Genomic DNA, 15,235 nt, shown 5'->3' on the forward strand with positions numbered 1-15,235 from the left:
GCTCTCACTCTCTCTCTCTCTCTCTCTCTCCCTCCCTCCCTCTCAAAAATAAAGACATTAAAAATTTTAAAAAAATAGGGAGAGAAAATATGAGAGTCTCTGCCTGCCTCTCTCTTGGAACCCTCACCCTGGCCCTGGGTATCATGTTCTAAAGAAACCCAGGCCACATGCAACTCTTATGCTACCAGATGCAATCAAAGTCCCAGCCAGCTGCCAGCACTGACCACTAGATATGTGAGTGAGTGAGCCACAGATAATTCCAGCAAAATCCCCTCCAGCTGCCCCAGCAGAACGGCACTGACTGAGGTACAGCACAGCTTTGCTGTGAGCCCTGCTCACACTGCAGATGTAGGAGCAAAACAGATATTGTTGTTTGGTTTAAGTTAGTACGTGTCTTAGCTTGCTCATTATTTAAAAAATATTTTTTAAATGTGTATTTAATTTTGAGAGTCAGAGACAGAATGCAAGTGGGTTAGGGGCAGAGACAGAGAGAGGGGGAGACACAGAATCGGAAGCAGGCTCCAGGCTCCGAGCTGTCAGCACAGAGCCCGATGCGGGGCTCAAACTCACGAGCTGTGAGTGAGATCATGACCTGAGCCGAAGTCGGTCGTTCAACCGACTGAGCCACCCAGGCACCCCTAGCTTGCTAATTATTAAGACTAATGTTGTCATGGGCTACCATAACAAAATACCACATCCTGGGTGGCTGTACAACAGAAATGTATTTCCTTCCAGTTCAGGAGGCTGGAAGTCCAAGATCAAGGTGTCAGTAGGTTTGAATGCACTCTGAGACCTCTCTCCTTGGCTTATAGATCACTGTCTTCTCCTTGTGTGTTTACATGGTCTTCCTTCTGTGTGTGTGTGTGTGTGTGTGTGTATGAGAGAGAGAGAGAGAGAGAGAGAGAGAGAGAGTTCTAACCTTCTTTTCTTACAAGGACCCCAGTTATACTGGGTTGGGGCCCACCCATTTTAACTTAAATACTTCCTTAAAGTTGACATCTTCACATACAGTGCCCTTTTGAGGCACAGGGAGTTAGGACTTCAGCATATGAAGTCCAGCGGGGGTGGGGGGAGGACATAATTCAACCCATAACAGTACATTTAGAGGCTATTTGTTATTCAGGAATATACATTTAGAATAACAATTATAATACTTTACAATAGAAACTAGCCATATGTGTGTCCTCTGGCATATTTACATGGGAAATATATTAGTGTCAGTAGGGCCCAAGGCAATTGCTGTTGGAAAAATTGTTGTGGTCCTAAGTTGTTGTAACTGGGGCAGATGCCCTAGTAAAAATAACCACGACAAGGAGGAGGATGAGAGCCTTCATTTACTACACGTTAGGAACCAAGCTGTGCCCTAAGTTTTTAGGACACGAAGTCTCATTTAATCTTTACAAAAACCTACAAAGAAAGTTTTACCATCCTGGGGTTAGAGTCAGGAAAATGGGGGCTATGTGAAGAAGGAAGGAAGGAAGGAAGGAAGGAAGGAAGGAAGGAAGGAAGGAGAGAAAATGAAGAGTGGCTGCCTAGCACATGAGGAGGTCAGGATGTTTTACTTGGGAGGCAAGTGTGGACCGAGGTCCTGGCTCTCCAAACACGAGCTTTTTGATCTTGTGAAACAGCACATCAGTGACTGGCCCAATGTCACAAAGGTAAGACTAAGCTGAGATGAAATGTAGCTCGGGGGTACTGTGTTCCTTCTACTGTCACTACTCGATTGTAAAAACAATCTTTCTAAACAAGCTGTAGAGGATGCTAAGCACACTTTGCTTATTCATCTATCTCCTGTGTTCCTTAATTGTACTGAAAAGCTGCAAAACCATATCGCTGAATAGAAAGAAAAATGTGATTAGAGACAGTGTAACACTGGGTACAATGGATGCCCCTCAGTGAAGGCGTTTGCCTGGGGGATTACTGATTCACCCTTACAACCTGGCCTCTGCATGAAATAGTTAGATGCTGGATCTTTCTATGAATGTGTGGTTAAGGGGGTGAGAAATCACGGGGATGCCAACTCTTTTAAGAATCATTTGTATTTCTGAAGAACAGTTGACAGATGCTCAAAGGAAAGAAACCTTTGGGTCTTTGTTCTACATCACGTGACTGGCTTCTCATATCACTCTGTGAGCAGGGACCTTTGTTTTTCACACCTCTCTTTCCAATCAGGGACAGCTCCTGGGGTGGCAGATGGACCCTGTCAGACTGGTGTTTGCCCTGCTGAGAACTGGACGGACCAGCAGGGTTGCAGACATGGGCCGTGACTCTGTGCCTCACCTCAGCTTGAGGAAAGTCATTTTCTCAAAGGATGTTTATGTTCTGTGCTGATTTGACCCTGTCTCCCTTTTGGAGTTATATTGAAGAGTTAAGTCCATCAGCTTGCTGAGCGTAGTAATGTGAGCAACCCTGCCTCCCCCAGGCTGTATAAGAAAGGGGCTGGGGGGGCTCCTGGGGGGCTCAGCTGGTTAAACATCCAGCTTTGGCTCAGGTCATGATCTCACAGTTCGTGAGTTCGAGCCCCACACCGGCTCTGTGCTGACAGCTCAGAGCCTGGAGCTGCTTTGGATTCTGTGTCTCCCTCTCTCTCTGCCCCTCCCCCGCTTGCGCTCTGTCTCTCTCAAAAATAAAGAAACATTAAGAAAGGGGCTGGAAGCTGACAGTTTGTGGTATTAATGGGCTAATCACTTTCAGCGTGTATGGCTGCATCCCTCAGTTACACGTGTGCGTTCAGAAAAGGTTGAATTTCCTACGGTTTTGCACACTGACTAAAAATTAACTCGTTAAATGCGGTGGGAAGACTACTTGCCTCAGTTGGGCACCTCATGAGGAATAAAAACATTTCCCGACTTCCCCTCCCCCTGCGTGCAACCACCAGTATCTATGGGCTGTGAACGAGAGAACTGAGAGGAATGTCTGCATTTAGAGTTTCTCTCGTTGGCCAGCTATCACAAAGAACTATTCTGAAAAGGGTCCAGTCAGGTTAAAACCCTACATCAGCACATTGGCTTTATCTTGGTTTCTGCTCAGTTTGGTTTGTCTGCTGGCCTCTCCAGCAGTCATGAGTGTATGTAAATCTCCTGAAGCAACGTCCTGGTGAGATAAAAATACCTCTGGGCCGTATCCACTATGTGGCTGAGGATTTACTTTTCAGTTTAGTGACAGGACAGAGAGAGGGAAACCTTAACAAAGATCCTGTGGCCCAAGTGAACTCCTTCCTCAACTCCACAAATATCCAATCTCAGTTAAGATGTCACCGATGAAAAAAAGAGTAGGCCACCATGAATTTCTGCATGAAGATGCACATTTAAGTCAAGCAATGATCTAAGTAAGCCAAATGACTCTTAATTGTTTTGTTTTATATTTTTCATTATTTATTAGGATTATTAATGTAATTATTATTTACTTAATGGGAAAGGGCACAAGGAGATACAGCCAGGCAGGCACACATCTTAAAATTTATAATATAGGCTACTGGCACTTAAGGTCTGAACGTTAAGTATGTAAGCGCTCAGAAAACCCAACTGACAAAGCAAAGGACACGGTGAGGTTCAGCAGAGAGCAAAAGCTGGCAAATCAAGTCAGTGTCTGTGAGTGTGATCCAGGGGTGCTACAAGGAAGAAGCATTGGGGTCTAATCCAAAAACATTATTTCCCAAACCTTCCTCGAAGCCTCCCTCAAATTTGAACATGCCCTTCCTTTGCTTCCGCTCTTCAGAAAATCCACGGGAGCTTTGCCCGAGCATTCTCTGGATGGAGTAACACCAGGGACTTCACTCTGCTTTCCACGTTCCAGATGTAAGGGGGGTAGCTCACAGCTATGCCGCTTCATCTCTGAGTAATTCTTGTTTCCCACATATACTTCTGCGGATTGCACAGGCTTTAGGGCTTGATCAAACACGGCTCGCATCCCATTCGTTCTGAGGACACGTGTATCCCATTCGTTCTGAGGACACGTGTTAAGACGCAAAGGACAGCTGATTACTTAAGCCTGAAGGAAGTAGCTCCCATACTGAGTGTGACAGGTAAAGGCTGTGATGCGGGGTGCTGGGAATAAAGGGATGGGTAAGACACAGTTGTAATCATCTCAAGGAGCCTCCAGGAGAGCAGGAAGGGTAACAGGGTGACCTTACCAGATCACATCACATGATATGACCCATCAGGGCTGGAATAGATAAGGTGTGGATTCACTCGGAGGGGTGCATGATGGGGACAGTGTTAAAGAAGAGGTTACACAAATGGAAGAGCTCCCTTTACTGAGATCCTGTTACAGTCCACACACGATGCTGAGTACTTTATAATCACTATCTTATTGAACATGCTTAATGAATTATGAAGACGGCTTTATTTTTAACCCCGTTTCAGGGATAAGGGAATTGAGGCTTAGAGATGTTAAGGAACTTTCCCAGCATTCCACAGCTAATGAATGGTGAAGTCAAATCTTCAAATGGTAAAGCCGGGCTGCAGACTTCTCCACTTAAAGGGTGTCATATGCTACCTCACTGTTAGAGAGACCTCAAAAGAACAAACAGGGTTTATCAAGCAGCACATAAAGTGCACAAAGTTTTCTACAGTGGGTTTTCTGTAACAGAAATGTAAACCATAACATTGCTGCTCAAAGGCATTTTACCATAACATAAACAACCTTGACTTATGAATTGGGGATGTTCTGGAAAGTTCTATGGAATGAAATTTCACTTATTAAAAAAAGCAACTTTACTGAGGTACATGTATCAGTTACTTATTTATTTATTTATTTATTTATTTATTTATTTATTTATTTATTTATTTTGCCTCCAACATCAGCCCTGGGTAAGCACTGTTCTGCTTTCTGCAAGTCTAGGTAAGCTGTTTTTGTTTGTTTATTTGTTTGTTTTTCTCAAAATTTTAAGTAAAGAGAGAATCAGACAATAGGCACTCGTTTGTGTCTAGACTCTTTGGCTCAGCATATCTTTGAGATTCATCGACATCAATCCACATTATCAGTATTTTGTTCCCGTTCCCACTGAATAGTAGTCCTTTGCATGGCAACACCATAATTATTTACCCATTCTCCTACTGATGCACAGTTGGGTTATTTCTTATTTGGGGCTGAAAATAGCATAAGTTTTAAGATGGCATACAGGAGTCCACTCTTCAGAAAAATGCTATGGCGAATTATCCCATCATTGATCTGCTTTTCAAAGTTTGCAGAGCCCCCCACTTTGGTCTTGAACACATTGGGCCTTTGATTCTGGATCCAAGAATTCTCAGCCTCTGCTCATCAAGTGCCCTTCAGCATTGACTTACATCCTCTATTTCTTCATGGAGCTTGTCCAATTTTGATCTATGAGTTCTGGCTTATTTCAAGTTGCTTAAGCTCAGAGGATCCCCTCTATCTTCACCGACCCATAATACTATCCCAATCCAGTCACCACGAGTTGAAGGTTTGAGGATAGCAGTGCGCACTGCATGGGCCAATTCTCTCAAATTATCTATCAGCTCTTTCTTTACCATCGGTTTCTGAAATTAATATAATTCCTCCTTTGAATTACTCTTCTCTCCCATAGGCAATCAAAACATGTTGGATTAGCAGAGAAGAAAATTGCAGTGCACGAGAAATGAGGAAATATCTTTATTATCGTGTGCCTTGATGGGAGAAGACAAAAACGTAGACATCAGTGTTGGTCCGCACAGCTGGCTGCATAATCGAGAGGCCGCAGGGGGGCACTTTCGGTGGTACATCCTCTGGTCAAAGGCTCCCTCTTGCAGACGAAAGGTTACAACCTCTGGCTTTAAGCTAAATCCTTCCATCAGATCCACAATGGAGATATCTGGAAAGCTGCTTAAATGAAGTGCTGTCTGTCCGGAGAGCAGAAGTGATAATCCGCAGAATCCTTTGGTGTTTCATGCTCTCCATCATTATTGGCATGTCGGACCTGACTGCATGGAAATGAGCTGAACCTCAGCAAAAGGATCTTGAAGTAGGTCAGACATTTATCATCGCAATAGATAGAAAATTCGCTTTTTATTTGGCCATTTTTTCCCCAGACAGTAAGTTCCATTGAACTTGAAGTGACCCATGATTATAATAGGCGTTTTATCTTCCAAGTGGGGAGGAGGAGGATTTGGGGACAGTACATTTACTGCCGTTTCTAAGGGCCATGAAGGAACTTTTACAAACCATATCCTCTAAAATGTCTCCCCAACTGATTTTATTTTTGCCTGGTGTTATCTGCCACAATCCGATTGTGAGGCAGTACCCATTCGTTAGCACACTTAATGCCCTAAGCCCTTCTGGCATATTTAAGGTAAAAAATAAACCTATCTCCAGTTATGTTTTGAAATATATAAAAAATTATATATTTTGTTCTTTACATAGAATGTGGGTAACTTAAGTCACCAGTTCTTACACCGAAAGAATCGACTCTCTCTGTCGGTTGCCACCCACCCAGCACAGGACTTAGCCTCCGGGCACCTGCAGGGTGGTACAGTGGTTAGAGTCCTGTGTTCAGGCCGGACTGTAGAGGTCAAATTCTAACTCCATCTCTCGTTTGCTCAGCAACCTCGAGCAACTAACTTTAGCCTCACTGTGCTTTGGGTTTACTGTCTCTAAAAGAGGAATGATATATCATAATAGTAACTATCTTATAAGGTCATTGTGAAGATAAAAGGAGCTGACAAATGCCTGGCACCGAAGAGGCACTCAAGAAATATTAGATGTTATTCCTGCCCTGTTAGATCCTCTAGAGTCTAAACGAGTAAGTATATGGCTAAACCTCTTTCCAGGAGACACACTCTACATAGTTGAGGGACAGGGCGCTACGGCCTAGCTGGAATTGAAGCAAGGAAGGTAGTAGGCAACATTGTACGCTATCAGCATTTTACACCGACAGAAGGCAGCTTTCAGTGACGTGTCACATACAGGCAGCATCAGCTGCAGTGTTAATTGTGCAGAACAGGCCTTTAGTGCAGCAGTAGAAAGAGCAGCCTTAGGTCCACCTGAGAGCATTGGCCAGAGGAGGTGGGCGCTGGAGCAGAGCATTCACAAGGGGAAAGCACTAGAAAGGCAGTTCTCATCTCATATTTACACAGTACATAATCATATTCAGGAACGCATTCACATATTAATTCAGTTATTACAAGATAGACATTTTTCTTTATAATGCCTAAGTATCTGCTGCTACAGCTAATTTGAAACCAGGTAGGATGATAGTACATCCAAAGTAGGGAAGGAAAAAAAAAACTGGGAGAATTTTGCTTATAAAGTTGACTGGCCCATCATTAAAGAAGCAATGTGTTTTAAGAATGCTCCCTGCAAAGGCAAGATGGAAAGGCATTTGAGAAACAGGACGGTCATATTTTAAGGGTTTTGACTCATAATGACATCCTCTTTTATTTTTTCTAGAGCAAAGGTTACTTCCCAACACATTCCTGAGTAAACACAGGGGGCCATCCCTACCTCTTGCAACACAAATTCACAGCACATATAGTGGACCCCCATTTAATAAAGGACTCTGGAAATCTGAGAACGACAGTGGAGGCTAGACCCGTGGATCTTGTAAACTGTACCCCAGCATCAGGAGGCCACAGTGGTTCATAAATACCAGGGAGAGTGCTATTTACAGCAGGGTAAACTACAAAAGAGATGTTTATGATGTCACAGTGGATCAGTCATATTTATGACTGTCCAGAGAAAAGCACTACTCTAGCTCTACCAACCGGATTATTATCTACCGGAAACCCAGCCTAACCAGCTTATTGTTTCCATTAACGAGTAATGTGTGACAAATATGCTTTGAAAATATCGAAAACTCTGAAAAAGATAAGGCTTTGGTGAACTGTATGTTGCATTAGAAATCTGTTCCTTTGGGTTTAATGAATTACTAATAGAAATGATGATTATTTCAGTTTCTACTTCTGAATAATCTGCAACAGAGATTGGCAAGCTTTAACTGTGAAGGGTCAGGCAATAAATATTTTCAGCTTTGTGGGCTGTATGGCCTCTGTCACAACTACCCAACTCTGCTTGTAGTGAAAAGGCAGCCATATAGAATAAAAAAGACAAGAAATAACAAGTGTTGGCAAGGATGTAGAGAAGAACAAACACTTGTGCACTGTGATTGGGGGTGTGAATTGGTGCAGCCACTGTGGAAAACAATATGGAGGTTCCACAAAAAAATTAAAAATAGAAATACCATATGATCCAGCAATTCCAATACTGGCTATTTACCCAAAGATGTAAACACTAATTTGAAAAGATATATGCACTCTTACATTTACCGAAGCATATTTATAGTAGCCAAGCTATGAGAGCAACCTAGTATCCATCAAAAGATGAATGGATAAAGAAGATGTGGTTATACATACACAATGGACTATTACTTAGTCATATAAAAGGAAGAGTTCTTGCCATTTCCAGCAACCTGGATGGAGCTAGAGGGTATTATGAAATTAATCAAAGACAAAAGCCATATTATTCACTTACACGTGGAATCTAAAAAGATAAGACAAACAAATAGCAGAAACAGACCCATAATTATGTAGAACTAACTGATGGTTGCCAGAGGGGAGTGGTGGGGAGGCCAAATGAATGAAAGGGAAAGGGAGGTAGAGGCTTCCAGTTATGGAATGAATAAGTCTCAGTGGTGAAAGGTACAGCATAGGGAATATAGTCACTGGTATTGTAATAGCATTGCGTGATGATGGATGACAACTACGCTTATAATGAGCACAGCATCATGTATAGATTTGTCAAATCGGTGTGTTGTATACCTGAAACTAATGTAACATTGTGTATCAACTACACTTCAATTTAATTAAAAACAAAAAAAGAAAAAAAAGAAAACACAGCCACAGGTAGTGCATAAATGAATGGGCGTGACTGCGCTGAATTAAAACGTGAATAAAACGAATTAGTCTACAATGAATTCGTTTTACCATTTGGTTGTCCTCAGCCTGTCTGTGACTTTTGGACTTTGTTTTTACAACATTTATCACATCACCTTGACCGAACTAAAGGTAAAAACTATAAGGAGCCTGTTCTTGTTTCTATATCTGCTTAGCTATGTATCAAACTGTATGCAAAGTTCATTCTTTGGGCCAGAAAACAGTATCAAGAGTGAGGACGCAGAGTTGAAAGAGCCACAACCCCTTTCTGTATTTTAAAATATGTTATTGAAAGAATGTGTCAAACCAGAGAGAGAGAGAGAGAGAGAGAGAGAGAGACAGAGAGAGAGAGAGAGAGACAGAGAGAGAGAGAGATTAAAAAAATGGCAAATTTTGGAAGGCCATAGACTTCACAGTGATAGAGAACAGGGAAACAAAGAGAGCGTGCTACACTGGGAACAGAGGGAATAATGAATGCCAATGGGGGGTATTACTCTGGAAGGTTCATGATTGGGTTTGCCTCTTTATATACAGTGGCAAGTAAGCTCACGTATCCACTATATTTTGGCTTAGACTATTTTGTTTTATAACCACTTTCTCCTATGTGTTGGGGGCTGTGTATATATGCTTCCCAGGGATGCTGACTAGGGCAGGATTTTATCTTGGGAGTTGAAATTTTGAATTGGATTAAATCCTTTCCGGGGCATATGCACCATAAACTCCTCCCTCCTCCTTCTATGCAATTTGCTTTGGGACTCATCTTCCTCTCTGAATCGAATGCAGTACCTTGACGGACTTTCCATTCTGGCGAGTCCCCTGCACAGACCCCCTAAATATCAACTCATGGAGTGATAAATCAGTGGCAATGTCTCTCCTGCAGAACGGAAAGTCCATTCCTAGGCTTGCTTATTTTCCCCAGAAGTCAGCTAAACTTTCATGTGAGTGGCGAAAACTCTTTGAAGCTGCCCTCCTAAATACTTTAGAAATGCCATTTAGCTGGTACTGTGGGGAGAGAACTTAAGAAAAATTCAACACTGATAGCATTACGTTTGTTCTTCATTCAATCTTGGTGAACTTCCAAGGCACTCGAGCATATTGCTTTTACTGTTGCTGTCATTTCTGAAAGCCAAATTGCACAAAAACTTTTATAATCACCCAAGGGAAGTCCTCATGGAGTCTGGTGTCATTTCATGAATAGCAACATCTGCACGGGCTTCATGGTGTCCCGACCATTTCCTTGCTCTGTACTCAGGTAACCCCTCCAGCAGTCAGGGCAGGCTCCCCTACCTGAACAACGGGGCGGGCAGGACCTCCCAGGATTTCATGCCACCTCAGCCGATGACCCATTTGTTGTACAAAGGACTGAAATAAGACACAGAGGATGAAGTAACTCTCCCAGTCGAGAAGTCAGAGGGTGATATCCCGGAATCATGAAGGGACTTTTCTAGACCAGAGCTCTTTTTTACTGTTTCCCAATGGCACTCCTATACCACTGAAAATAAAAGAGCCAAATGAGATAATGAAATTCATCAAATGACGGCTCAAAGTAAACTGGCTGCATTAAAAGCAAAGCCTTTCAAGGGGCGGATAACACAGGTGCCAGGAGGAGGCTTAAAATAAAAGCTTGAAATGCCTTGACAGGAGAAAATTAAGCTCTTGGCTTCCTGTTATTCGCCCACCACCATCCATTTTTGGTGGCTGTCTTCTCGTAGATAAAATCAGAGTTTGTGGATGCTTTCTGTGATTAATAGTTAGACATTTTTTTGTAAAAAAAATACAATTTCATGTTCTTGAAGATCTTGCTAAACCTACGCTACCAAAATTTATAAATATTTTTGCCTACATTTGGAGTTTAATTACTGTATAGAGTTAGATGTGTCATCTCTGGAATGTATGTCTTATTCATTTATGTTCCCAAGACATGGAACACGGTCTGGTATACAATAGGCCTCAGCAAACCTTCATGGAATTCATGCAAAAGAATTTGTTTTTCACTACTGTGAAACAGAAAAAGATCTCACCAAGTTGTAATGGTAATAATAATTATTATTATAATAATAAAATAATGATAAAGATAATAGCTAGCATTTTTGAATGTCTATTATGGCCAGGCACTATTCTAAGGGACTTATGCAGAAATCTACTTTTTTATTTTTCCAAACAGACCCCCAGACACTATTAGCACCCCCTTTAAAAAAAAACAAAAAAAACAATAAAGAAACTGAGGCACAGAGATATTAAAGTAACTGCAATATGGTCCCCAAATTAGAGAGTAAAGGTTCCAAGGTCAGCACTCAAACACAAAAAGTCTGGCCTCTGGGTCCACCTTTTTAGCTAGAAAAATGATATAGTAAGTAACTGTATTTTTATTTTACTATAGTGACCGCAATGACAGCAAAATGAGACTCAAATTATTGTTATACAATGGTTATTTTGTGAAATAGCATTAGCTGTGATAGATCTTGGCCAGCTATAAAGATAATTAAGGACCAAGAGTCTTCATTATTATAACTTAACTGTTCTCCATGTAATAAAAGTACAAATAAATTTAGAATGCTCATTCCACACACACCCCCACCTTTGAAAGTACTAGGGAAAACTGTAAAGCAGACATAGAATATCATACAGAACAACTCTACAAGTATATTATCACCTCCAAGAATGACACCAAGACATTCTGTACAGGAATTCTGAAGTTCTTCATTCCGACACATCATAACCAACATATATTGGTATAAAAATTTCTAAGCACCAAATTTAAGCCCATGTACTGACTCAGTTTAAATCCGGGGGTGGGGGGGGCGGAAACTACTTCAAAGAAGAGATTAAAATGAGCCTTCCCCTTCTTCCATTTAAGAGAGTGGAAGTAAAGGGGCCAACAATTTAAAGCAACTCTTCTTTAAAAAATACACACAGTATTGAATATCTACTCTGGGACTGGCACTAATGTGGCCTTGCAGATACAGGGCCCCTCTTCTGTGGATCTGTGAGCGGCACATGTAATCAAATGATCACTCACATACAAAATGCAGAACTATAACGACACAGAGTTAAGACAAAGAGGTGAACCTTGCTCTAAAAACCTCCAAAGGATGGATTTGTCTAAGGTCATCCATGAGGACCTTCCCGAGGAGCCAGTGCTGGATGCTAGTGTGTAAAGAACGAGAAAAGGCTGGCTAAGTGTGAAGGGGAAGGAAGAGGAGGAGCAAGACACATGGCAAAGACCTTTCTATAAAGGTCTGATTTTCAGAAAGCTGAGCTAAAGTAGATGGATCAGTAATATGGCTACATATGTGTATAGTATGTTACTATCCATAATTCTCAATCAGGTTCATATAAATCAAAACCATGTTATGTATAACACAGTAATATGGTTGTAATGGGTTGTATTGTGTATCCTGCCCCTCCAAAAGATATGTTGCAATCCTAACCCTCAGTACCTCAGAATATGACCTTATTAAGAAACAGGGTCCCTACAGAGTAATCAAGTTCATTGGTTAAGAGCTCAGACTTTGTTTTTTTTTTTTTTTAATTTTTTTTTTCAACGTTTATTTATTTTTGGGACAGAGAGAGACAGAGCATGAAGGGGGGAGGGGCAGAGAGAGAGGGAGACACAGAATCAGAAACAGGCTCCAGGCTCTGAGCCATCAGCCCAGAGCCTGACGCGGGGCTCGAACTCGCGGACCGCGAGATCGTGACCTGGCTGAAGTCGGACGCTTAACCGACTGCACCACCCAGGCGCCCCAAGAGCTCAGACTTTGAACAGGATTGCCAAGAAGAAAATACCTGACTGCTCGTGTGTTAGCTGTCAATGCTTCTATCACATAGAGGAAATAATAGCATATACCTCACAGTGTTGTTAAGATTATTTGTGAAATACTTAGAGCCTTTTATTTTGTACTCTTTTCTTTTAACACAATGGCAGTTTTCATTTTTTGATCTTAAAAATAATGATAATAATATAATTATTATTAATATAAATGCACAGCGATCATCCTTTTCTTGACCCTACTTCAAAGTCAGCTTCAATTTCTCCCCTTCATTTTCATAACAAAATACCTTAAAATAATTGTTTATTCTTGCAGCCTATGAGGTTTCTCCTCCCCATTCCCTCTTAAAACCACAAAGATTCAGCCTCATCACCCCAACAAATTGTTAGTCAAGACTACTGATAATAAGCTCCACATTAATAGTCTGTTCTCATCCTCATTTTACATGGACCCAGCTGCAAAATTTAACATGGTTCTCATATGCTCCTATTTGCCACAGGTTTTTTCACTTGACTTCTAGAATATCATATTCTTATGGTTTTCCTTCTATCTTATTGGCTGCTGTTCCTGGTTCTGTTTGCTGATCCATCCACTTCTGTCAGATTCCTTAAAATGGAGTCCTTGGATCTCCACTCTTCACTATGTACACTCACTCCCTTGTGATGCTATCTAATCTTACAGCTCTAAATATAACCCATATTCTGATGCCTCCCACTTGCATAAATCCAGATTAAACCCTTCTCCAGAACTCTAGACTCATAGATTCAACTGCCTACTCAAGATCTCCACTTGGATGCATAAAAAAAAAAAAAAAAAAAAAAAAAAAAAAAAATCTCTAAAACGTCCTACGTCGCAAACCGATCTCCTCATATTCTTCCCCCAAACTGTACCACCTCCAGTCTTCACTGCCTCACTAAATGGCAACAACATATTTCCTGCTGTTCAGGGCAAAAACCTTGGAGTCATCATAGAGTCTTTACTTTGTTTTTCCCCATCTCACATCCTGTTGGTTTCCACCTTCAAAATATACCTCCAATTCACCCACTTCTCACTCCTTCCATTGTTAGTTACAGTCACTAACATCTCTTGCTGAGGTGCCTGCAAATAGTCCAACTGGTGTACCTCCTTTTCCTCTTCCCTCCAACAGGCCATTCTCATCATCGTACCAAGAGTTGCTATAAACCAATTTGCATTATTCCTTTGCTCAAACCCCTTTAACCAAACATGAAGAGCAGAAAACATATTCTATGTTGAAGTGAAAAGAAAAGTGCAATATGGAAAAGACAGGATTTATAAGCATTGGGATATTAGAACAAAAATCTAAATGAATAAATAAATATCATCATGTGTTCTTCTATTGGAAGCAGAGTTTAAATTTCCTATTTTTTCAAACTAATACAGTTTTGATGAAACATTATGTTATGGAGCCCAAAAGAGCAAGTTAAAATCTCATATCTAAAAGACCCGACATAATAAAGCATTAAACCATCAGCCACTGCTCACTCATATAAGATCTATTAATAACGTAACTACAGTGTATTGGTCTGGTATGACAACAGGCAGTATTTGGGATTAATTTAATCATGGAGAAAAAAATTAAGTGTTATGAATAAATATGTATTACTAAAGGGCTCTTAACACTTTAACCCATCAAATAATAGGTGGTGGATAATTCATATCCTTACATTATAACTAATATTACTTAAAATAAGAGGTTATCAATCGTAGCTATACATTTTTGTTCTTGTTATAATTTAAACTATAATGTTGTTTAATTGAATTATGTAAGCAATTTACCTACTCTCAAAGTTAAAAAATATATATAAATAAAATATATAAGGTATAAAATATAATTACACATGTAATATAAAATAAAAATATAATATATAAATATATACATATATTTATTTATACACACACACACACACACACACACACACACACACACACACACCCTTTATTTCTTCTTTTTCTCCTTATCTATAGCCCACAGGATCACTATTCTTTTTGACTCTATATAACATTTATACACCATGCTACACAGTTGGGCACCTGTATTTCTTTATTAGCCTTTATTTTGGCTATGTATATGCACGTTTCATCTCCTTGGATAAATTATGATAAGTAACTCAAGGGCCAATTTTCCCTCTTCATTTCTTCTAGCTCTCAGAGAATAGTAAAAACACAGATGGTGTTTAGTTAACAGCAGTTTATTAAAATACTCAACAAGAGGGGCACCTGGGTGGCTCAGTTGGTTAAGCAACCAACTCTTGATTTCGATTCAGGTCAGGAATCGAACCAGGTCTCAGACCATGGGTCTGAGATCGAGCCCCGTGTTGGGCTCCACGCCCAGCGTGGATTCTCTCTTTCCCCTCTCTCTGTCCTTCCCCTGCTCACATGCTCTCTCTCTAAAATCAATCAATCAATCAATCAATCAATAAATAAATAAATGTACTCAATAAGATCATCTCTATCCTTTAACATAATTGAATCTTCAGAAACCAAGAAACAGTTAACAGTCTTATAGCAATTTATGATGACCTCCACTATTTTAAAAGGATTTCCATTTGTACATTTGCTTTTCCTACTTGGCTTTGC

At 40.7% G+C, this 15,235-nt stretch overlaps 1 protein-coding gene across 2 annotated transcripts in view; it reads right to left on the minus strand.

Annotated features, from left to right (window-relative positions):
• Positions 1–15,235, minus strand: part of GPC6 (glypican 6) — a 1,121,471-nt gene that overhangs the window by 515,076 nt on the left and 591,160 nt on the right. The window lies entirely within an intron of this gene.

The sequence above is a fragment of the Puma concolor genome, chromosome A1, assembly GCF_028749965.1.
Source record: "Puma concolor isolate L17-30 chromosome A1, mPumCon1.1.hap2, whole genome shotgun sequence".
In the NCBI taxonomy this organism is placed as follows: Eukaryota; Metazoa; Chordata; class Mammalia; order Carnivora; family Felidae; genus Puma; species Puma concolor.